At 42.7% G+C, this 9,079-nt stretch overlaps 3 non-coding genes across 3 annotated transcripts; all 3 read left to right on the top strand.

The window, feature by feature from the left end:
• Positions 1-1,304: 1,304 nt before the first annotated feature.
• Positions 1,305-1,386, top strand: trnal-aag (transfer RNA leucine (anticodon AAG)). The gene has a single exon. It is a non-coding gene; the product is annotated as a tRNA-Leu (tRNA).
• A 975-nt stretch (positions 1,387-2,361) lies between these two features.
• On the top strand, positions 2,362-2,443 carry trnal-aag (transfer RNA leucine (anticodon AAG)). Its single transcript has one exon. It is a non-coding gene; the product is annotated as a tRNA-Leu (tRNA).
• A 1,775-nt stretch (positions 2,444-4,218) lies between these two features.
• Positions 4,219-4,290, top strand: trnae-uuc (transfer RNA glutamic acid (anticodon UUC)). The gene has a single exon. It is a non-coding gene; the product is annotated as a tRNA-Glu (tRNA).
• The last annotated feature ends 4,789 nt before the right edge of the window (positions 4,291-9,079 follow it).

The raw sequence follows: 9,079 nt of genomic DNA, 5'->3' as shown, positions 1-9,079 counted from the left end.
CCCATAAGAACAAACTTTTGGTCTACCTTCACTTTATCAATCCATTTATAATTTTATATACCTCGAACAGATCCCCCCTCAAACTTCTAACCTTCAGCAGCTTGTGGGACCATATCACCTCACTGTCAATTCCATGACCCAGCTCAATCCATGTTGTCATTGGCTGAAGGAGGCAATCATGTTCCATCCAAACAGGACATTTTGAAGGTGAAACGTGTCACAAGTGAAAAAGATCTGAGATGAAAATAATGAGAAAAGGGATATATGTTAAGTCAGTTTGAAAAACGCAGTTCACCGGTTTCCCTGGCAGTCCAATGGTTCATGTTCAGCACTCCCCCAGTGATGTCTGGCTTCAATTCCCGCTGAGGAAAATAAGAGTATTTGCTCTCAGGAAACCATTAATAATGATCTGATTTACTCTCTGATCGAAAACAGATCTATTAGAATCAGCCGAGTGAGGTTTGCAAGTTTATATCAGAGCTGGAAATTTCATATGTGCAACAGTTCAAGAACAAACACAGAAAGAGAAGGACAGTGATAGGCTGCAAAGTACTAACGATTGAGATGTTGTTGCAAGGTAAAATCTGTCTGGTAATGGGTCAGAGTTTGCTGTTTATATTGACACTGAATAATGAAACTTTTCCCTCACTCTCCATTGAAAAGCATTTGGAAATGTTTCAGTCCGGTTTCGAACCGTCGGAAGCGAAAGTGATAATTGCACTTGAGTGTTCGTGGTATGTTGTCATTGGCTGAACACATCATGTTGTTGAAGCAGAAGGTGCCCTTTTGCAGGAGAAAGCTGTTTGTGGCGAAAGTGGCGTGAAAATTAAAGGAAGAAAAGCAGCGGGGGTAAATTAAATTCTAAAACACACTGTAAACTGCTGGTCTGGTGGTGAGAGTTTGACTCTTTCCCTGCTGTTTAGATTACTGGTCTGGAATTGAAGATTTATTGCTCCCATCCAAACTCTGAAAACAAATGTGAGTTATTGCCTGGATGAAGATATAAAACATAATATGGTCCTTAAGTGCAGACCCTGAGGAAATTCAACAGGAGGTTCCCTTGTCATTTCTGGCAGGAAATTGGAAATAGGCGAGCTTAAGGACAGTTTAAATGATGCCGGCCCTTCACTGCAGCTCATTGTGTCTCTGACGTGAGATGATTTCTGTTTGTTACGCAGTTCAGACTTACCTGAATCAGTGAAGGAGCAGCTCATGCTTCCTGATGGCCTTTCGAAGCTGAATTGCTTTTAATGAATTTCAGTAACATTATCATTAAATAACATGATTGCGATGCAACTTAACGTGGTAGCGTGGCCGAGCGGTCTAAGGCGCTGGAATAAGGCTCCAGTCTCTGCGGAGGCGTGGGTTCGAATCCCACCGCTGCCAAAGTTTAAGTTTTGGTCTAACAGTTCGGATTGAATGCAGGAGTGCGTGCGGTGTCGTTTTCGTCAGGAACAACGAGCAGAGACATTACTAACTTAAGAAGTTGCTGGGGTAAAGCAGCGTGTGTGCAAGTGGCTCTTTTCGAGAGCACACACAGGCTGAATTTCTGACTGCCGAGTTAAACAACCTGATGAAGGAGCAGTGCTCCTGAAAGCCTTCAATTACAAATAAACTTGTTGGACTTTAACCTGGTGTTGTGAGAATTCTTACTGTACCCACTCCAGTCCAACACCGACATATTTACACCATGATATAAATGACAGGATTCCAAACAGTGAGACTGTATTCCCTGATGTGGAGATGCCGACGTTGGACTGGGTAAACACAGGAAGAAGCCTCACCTTGTTGGAGCTTTCATTAATTACACATCACTGGCGTTGAAACAGAAGGCGCCATTTTGCAGGAGAAAGCTATTTGTGGTGAACGTGGCGTAAAAATTAAAGTAACGAAAGCAGCGTGGATGAATTAAATTCTAAAACAGGGTGTAAGCTGCTGGTCTGGTGAGTTTGACTCTTTCCCTGTTGTTTAGATTACTGGTCTGGAATTGAAGATTTATTGCTCCCATCCAAACTCTGAAAACAAATGTGAGTTATTGCCTTGACGAAGATACAAAACATAATTTCGCCTCGTGTCCTTAAGTGCAGACCCTGAGCAAATTCAACAGGAGGTTCTCTTGTCATTTCTGGCAGGAAATTGGGAAGCAACGAGCTTAAGGACAGTTTAAATGATGCTGGCCCTTCACTGCAGCTCATTGTGTTTCTGACGTGAGATGATTTCTGTTTGTTCCGCAGTTCAGACTTACCTGATTCAGTGAAGGAGCAGGCTCATGCTTCCTGATGGCCTTTCCAAACTCCATTGCTTTCAATGAATTTCAGTAACATTATCATTAAATAACATGATTGCGATGCAGTTTAACGTGGTAGCGTGGCCGAGCGGTCTAAGGCGCTGGGTTAAGGCTCCAGTCTCTGCGGAGGCGTGGGTTCGAATCCCACCGCTGCCAAAATGGATTTGAGTTTTGGTCTAACATCTCGGATTGAGTGCAGGAGTGTGTGCGGTGTCGTTTTCGTCGTGAACAACGAGCAGAGACATCACCAATTTAAAACGTTGCTGGGGTAAAGCAGCGTGTGTGCAAGTGGCTCCTTTGAGAGCGCACACAGGCTGAATTTCTGACTGCCTATTTGAACAACCTGTTGAAGGAGCAGTGCTCCTCAAAGCTCGCAATTCCAAATAAGCCTGTTGGACTTTAATCTGGTGTTGTGAGAATTCTTACTATACCCACTCCAGTCCAATGCCAATCTTTGCATCATGATATAAATAACAGGAGTACAAACATCGAGACTTTATTCCCTGCCCAGGAATTAAGGTGCTGGACTTGAATTTTCTAACTGAAGTTCAAATCCTATCATGTACACTTCATCATTCCTCGTCCTAACCAGATATTTTCAGAATTAACCTGGCTCTTGTGATAACCACCGAACTACAGAAACACGGTGATGACCTCAGGACAAGCAGATCCGGTTTACTGGACAAACAACTAGACTGGCTCCGGAAGCCCATCTTCTGCCCACAGCAATTGATATTACATTGTCTCTGCTGATTTTTCCTGTCAAAATGAATAATGATACTTCCTATTGCATTAACGTTTCGTAATAACATGTTCGAGAAAAAGTATTCATGACGTGTAAAGCAAATCAACTGAACACCTGAAATTTGCGGCATTTGATCACTTTCCTCCACAAATGCTGCTGCCTCGAATTCAATGCCTCAGAACACTCACCAACGCTTTTAACAGAGGTGATCCCTATCAGATCTGGTGCTGCAGGGAATGGAATTGATGGAGTAGGATTGGCTCACATGTCCCATGGAGTCTCCTCCGGAATTTGAGGAGATCATGACGAATCCCAGGAATCAACATCAATTTCCAAACGTATCCTGATGGCCCTTCATTCCCTTAGATTCCAAAAACATCTCTCTCCATAGAAAAGTTAAAAAACCGACAGTGCGGAAAGAGGCCATTCAGCCCATCGAGTCTGTACCGACCACAATCCCACCCAGGCTCTACCCCCATTATCCCTACATATTTACCCACTAATCCCTCTCGCCTACGTATCGCAGGACACCAAGGGCAACTTGAGCTTGGTCAATCAACCTAACCCGCACATCTCTGGACTGTGGTAGGAAACCGGAGCTTCCGGAGAGAACCCACGTGGAAACGAGGAGAATGCGCAAATTCCACACAGACAGTAACCCAAGCCGGGAATCGAAGCCGGGAATTGAACCCAGGTCCACTAGAGCTGCGAAGCAGCAGTGCCAACCACTGTGCTGCTACTGCTCAGATGTTCCAGCATTGTCTGTTTTTGTTTCAGATTCCAGCATCCGCAGTATTTTGCTTTTACCGCCACCCTTTCCATTCCCTTTGATTTTTTTTCCATCACAACTTTGTCAACTCTTACCCACGGCTCCCACCCTCACACGACATATCCCACACTTAAAGTATCAATCTCGTCCCCTTTTCCTGTCTTCAGCTTTGATGACTGACCATGCAGATTTGAAATGTTGGCTCTATTCTCTCTCCAGAGATGCCGTCATGCCTGTTGAGATTTTCGAGCATTTTAAGTTTTTCTTTTAAGTTCCAGAATCTGCAGTAATTTGCTGCTGACTGAAGGAGTCATTCGTGTTCGATCTAAACATGAGGTTTTTTTCCCCCCAAACGTTTTTCGAGTATTTGAAAAACGCTGAAATGTATCGGTCAGATTAAAATGCTTGCCCGCATCTTCCCTGGTGGTCTAGTGGTTAGGATTTGGCGCTTTCACCGCCGCGGCCTGGGTTCGATTCCCGGTCAGGGAATGTCGATTTTATTGCTGCCGACCAGCACATGATTGAGGAGGGGCTGAAATTACTTCCTGATCGATAACAGGAATGATCATTCTGTCAGTTTGAACTACCTGGAGAAACAAAATAAACCCACTTGCACAATCCCGTCAATTGTCCCCGGCAATTTTTCATTACATTCTCCTTGCTGCTTCCTCCTGTCTAAATGAATAATATTGCATTCTACCCCACTAAATTTCACTATAGCTCACCACATTCAAAGATCATTCGTAACCTCTGCCTCTTCGATAGCTTCTTGTGGGAAATCTGCTGAACAATATTAGCTGATCACAGCTCTGCTGTGATTTCAGAGATTTGTATCTCATTGTTCATCATTACTGTCTCCATTGCTTCATTCCAGGTCACTGTCGCTACAGACATAGTCACACAGTCATTCAACCTTCTGCAGCAAATGATATTCTCTTCCTTTGCTTTCAGATTCTTTCACCTCCAGAAACTGATTACACGCTCAGTAAAATGTTCTGTTTAGTTGACAGTTTATCATCAATTCTGGGCCTTGGCGGTGAATGGATTGACTCTGAACGACTTGACCACCTGGCCTCCACGATCGCCAGCTAAATGTTGCCTTATCCATCACTCCTTGTTTCATTTAAACATCCTCCCTTGCTTTCTATCACAGACCATTCCTTCTGTTCTTTTCACAGGCTGATTCATGGCGTTACCATCAGAAAATGTTGGAAATACTCGGCAGTTAATAATTCGTGGCAAATGCGTGATTATTTCTGAAAGCTGAGTTACTCTGAAATTGAAAACATTTGGAAATGTTTCTGTAAAGGTGAAATACTGCTGATGCTGGAACCTGAAACACACAAAAAGAATACTGGAAAATCTCAGCAGGTCTGGCAGCATCTGTGAAGAGAGAACAGAGCCAGTGTGTCGAATCAGGAAATTTGATGAAGGGTCATCCAGATTTGAAACGTTGGTTTCCCCACAGATGCCGTCAGTTCTGCTGAGATTTTCCAACATTTTCTATTCCTGTTTAATACATTTCTGCCCAGGATTGAACCAGGAAACTTGCGTGTGAACGGCGAACGTGAAAATTACCAGAAACGCTGCGGTGCAACGATGTAAGGAAACTGGCTCCACAAACACGTCAATTGCCCACAGCAATTTATATTTGCATTGTGTCTACTGGTACCTCCTGTTGACATGTTTCACGATACATTCTACTGCATGGAATTCACGTGTTAAAATGCACGACCTACCTTGTATTAAGTTGATCTTCCTCTGCACCCGAGCTATGACTGTAACAGTACATTCTGCAATATTTCGTTTCCTTCCCGATGAACGATATGCTTTGTCTGTGTAGCGTGCAAGAAAAATACGTTTCACTGTATGCTAATGCATGTGACAATAAAAAATCAAATCAAAGGTACTCCATGAAGTTAATTAATTGAACGTTCAGCAGTGATGGGTTTCAATCATACGCCTTAACTAATGCTATTACCCTGAATTCAGTGCCTGAGACTTCAATGCTCTCAGCGGAAGCCATTGGTACTGGATCTGCTATTGATAGTGAACAGAATCAATGAAGTAGAACTGGGTCACATGTCCCATTGAGCCTCCTCCACGACTGATTCAAGGCAGATCCGCAACCTCAACCCCAATTTCCCAGCTTATCCCAACAGCCCTTCATTCCCTTAGATTTCAGAAAACACTCCAACTCAACCTCCAATGTCCTCATCGACTGAGGATCCACACACCTCTGGCCGGCTGCAGAACTCTAAATATTCACAAGCCTTTGAGAGAAGAAATATCTCCATACCTTCGTCATAAATGGCTGACACATGATCCAGAGAATGTAAGCCCCGGGTGCCTGACCGAGACTGTTGTCGCCACGTTAACCCACTTAAGCCCACACATTTACAATGGCTAATCCATCAAACCGACATCAGCTGCACACTGAGAGCATTTTTTCCAATAATTGCTGAAGAACAAATTAATATTTTGGTTGATCCGTATTCAGTTCACATCCAACAACGAACTACAATCGGGCAACTTTCCAGCAGTAAATTTCGATCATGTTCAACCCCGTTTCGAATCGGGGAGCCTATACTGTATGATATGAAGATGATAACCCCTACACTATAGAAACTCTGTTCATGACCAATGTGACCGGCCGAGAATATCAAACCGTGCAGTCTGATTGCAATGTGGAACCTTGTTTTCTCCTATTCCAATTCGGCTGAAAACCTTAGCAATGTGGCATATTCATTGATCTAACGTAAGATTCAGAAAATAATATTTGTCCCAATTTGTTTCCTTTCTCTATGACTGCAGTTGTACAATATCATTCAAGACCTGGCGAAGTGTAAATGTCCTATGGCTGTGAGACAATTTAATGCCTTAATATTTAACAAAAACAATTTGAAATGAGTCAGTTGTTTTGAAAATATTTTGCCGCTTTACAAACGCAATAATCGCTATAATTCAGAAACAGCTAACGCATGGAAATATTTAGATTTTTATGTGTCCACAGATGCTGCCAAATCAGCAGAGAATGTCTACCATCAGCTGTCTATATTATAAATACAGGTTTTATCACAATATAAAATACACAGAAAGTCGGTAATGATCAGTGGAATGACGATAGTCTTAAACTTTTAAAGAACGGTGCTTTTAAAGCTACACAATGCTGAGGTGGAAAGCAGATAGGTTGAAGCGATGGACATCTGCTGTGTGTTACCTCATCCGTTTCACAGGATCAGCAGTGATGAGATGAGTCGGTTTTGGAAATTGCAAGATACACATGAACATCCTGTGAGACCTCACTGTTGATTCCTTGTTCCAGACAGCAACAATTAGTGTTTCATTGGCTGAAGGAGTCACTCGTGTTAATTCTGGATGTGATTTTTGTCCAACAAATATTTCTTGTGTATTTAAAAAAATGCTGAAGTGGAAAAGTCAGGCTAAACGTTGCGTCGTTATCTTCTCTGATGGTCTAATGGTTAGGATTCGGCGCTCCCACTGCCACGACCAGCATTCGATTCCCGGTCAGGAAATGAAAATTTATTGAATGCGTGTAGCAGATGAATGAAGAGGAGCTGGAATTATTTCCTGATTGAAAACAGGAATAACAGTTGACCCAGTTTGAACTGCGGTGAGAAACAAAATCGCTCATTTTCACAATCTTGTCAATTACCCCCAGCAACTTATTGCCTCTGCTGGTTCCTCCTGTCAAAATGAATACCATTCATTTTGCTGCATGAAATCTGAGCTACTTACAAACTTCTCGTCAGAAATGGAATAAAACTGCATTTCTTGTACAAACGCAACCAAATCAGTATCAACATTCATAAGTTTCTCGAGTCTATAAAGCCTTGTCAAAATTGTGTAAGTTTCAGTGACATCCCCTCTCATTCTTTAATTCATTTTTTCGTCACAAATCCAGCTTACATTAACACTGCAGTGAAGCTACCCGAGTCGTCACAGTTCATGTCAATTCACCTAATCAGCACGTCTTTCAGAACGCGGGGGAAAACCACAGCACCCAGAAGAAACCCACACAGACATGGGGAAAACCCACACAGCCAATGGTTCCAGCCAGGAATCGAACAGGGTCCAGCGAGCTGTGTGACAGTGGCGCTAGTCACTAACCATTCTTCTATTCTCCAGAACCACTAGCAAGAGATTTGGAATGAGACTAGCTCTTTCACTGAACACACTTCAGGCTGGGATGGACAGATTTCTGATTGAACCGGGAATGAAGTGGAGTGGGTGGGAAAATTAAATTGAAACCCAGGATTAACCATGAGTTAAAGTTTCGCGTTCAGTTATTAAGTTTAATAGTATTTGAAATATATAAATTACTACAAATGTGTTTGGGATGAATATTCACTGAATTAGTAATGTCGATAACACCGGTTAACAGCAGAGCTGGAAGCACATGAGAAATACTTTCATTGAGGCCCATGGACGAAATGTTAAAGAAAAACTATGTAACAATAAAAGCTGGTGGGGGAAACTGAAACACAGCGGCAGTGCCGTCTCCGGACGGTCGCGAATCACCACTCTTTCGGTTCATAATCATGTTCGCTGACCGATCGCGCCAGAGAGGATGACACGGCTGAAGCAACGCACGACATTCTTAATCAGGCTGGAAGCTTTTTCTCTGCAAATTTGACGCCAGTTCGATTTGCACCAAACCTGATACAGGAAGACCACATGATGATATAGTTTACAAATCTAAACAAGTTCCTTCGACTACTTTACCTCCACAGTGTTGTTTTGATGCAGTGGTTAAATCCTTCTGCCAAAAATGGAAAAAGGGCCGTTTGATAGAGCAGATATGGACAAACTATTCCCATTGACTTGAGTCAGTAACCAGAGGACTGGGATTGAAGATCGTTAAATACAGTCAGACTTGCATTTATATAGAGCCTCTTCCAACCAGCGGACGTCATAAATAACTTTACAACCACTGAAGGACTGTCAGAATTACAAAAAAATCCAGTTAAATACTGAAGAGGACATCCCGAATTGAACAAGGAACCTCTAGATGTGCAGTCAAATTCTCGACAACTGAGCGTCAAGCCTCCGCCTTTGTCGTTCCTCAAGCGTCTGTCACGCTCAACGTCTATGTTTACGTTTGCTCCTCTGTGTGCGTCACTGTGGTTATGTACCCGGAGGGAACATGTCGACATATTTTAGCATCAAATCTCTGTTCAATTGCTGTATAAATCTTCACGCTAAATGGTACAAAAATAACAAAAGCTTTGAAGTTGTAAGAGGAAATGACGTTTTA

This window comes from Mustelus asterias, chromosome 30 (assembly GCF_964213995.1).
Source record: "Mustelus asterias chromosome 30, sMusAst1.hap1.1, whole genome shotgun sequence".
Classification (NCBI taxonomy): Eukaryota; Metazoa; Chordata; class Chondrichthyes; order Carcharhiniformes; family Triakidae; genus Mustelus; species Mustelus asterias.
This window is presented reverse-complemented; position numbering and strand designations above follow the sequence as displayed.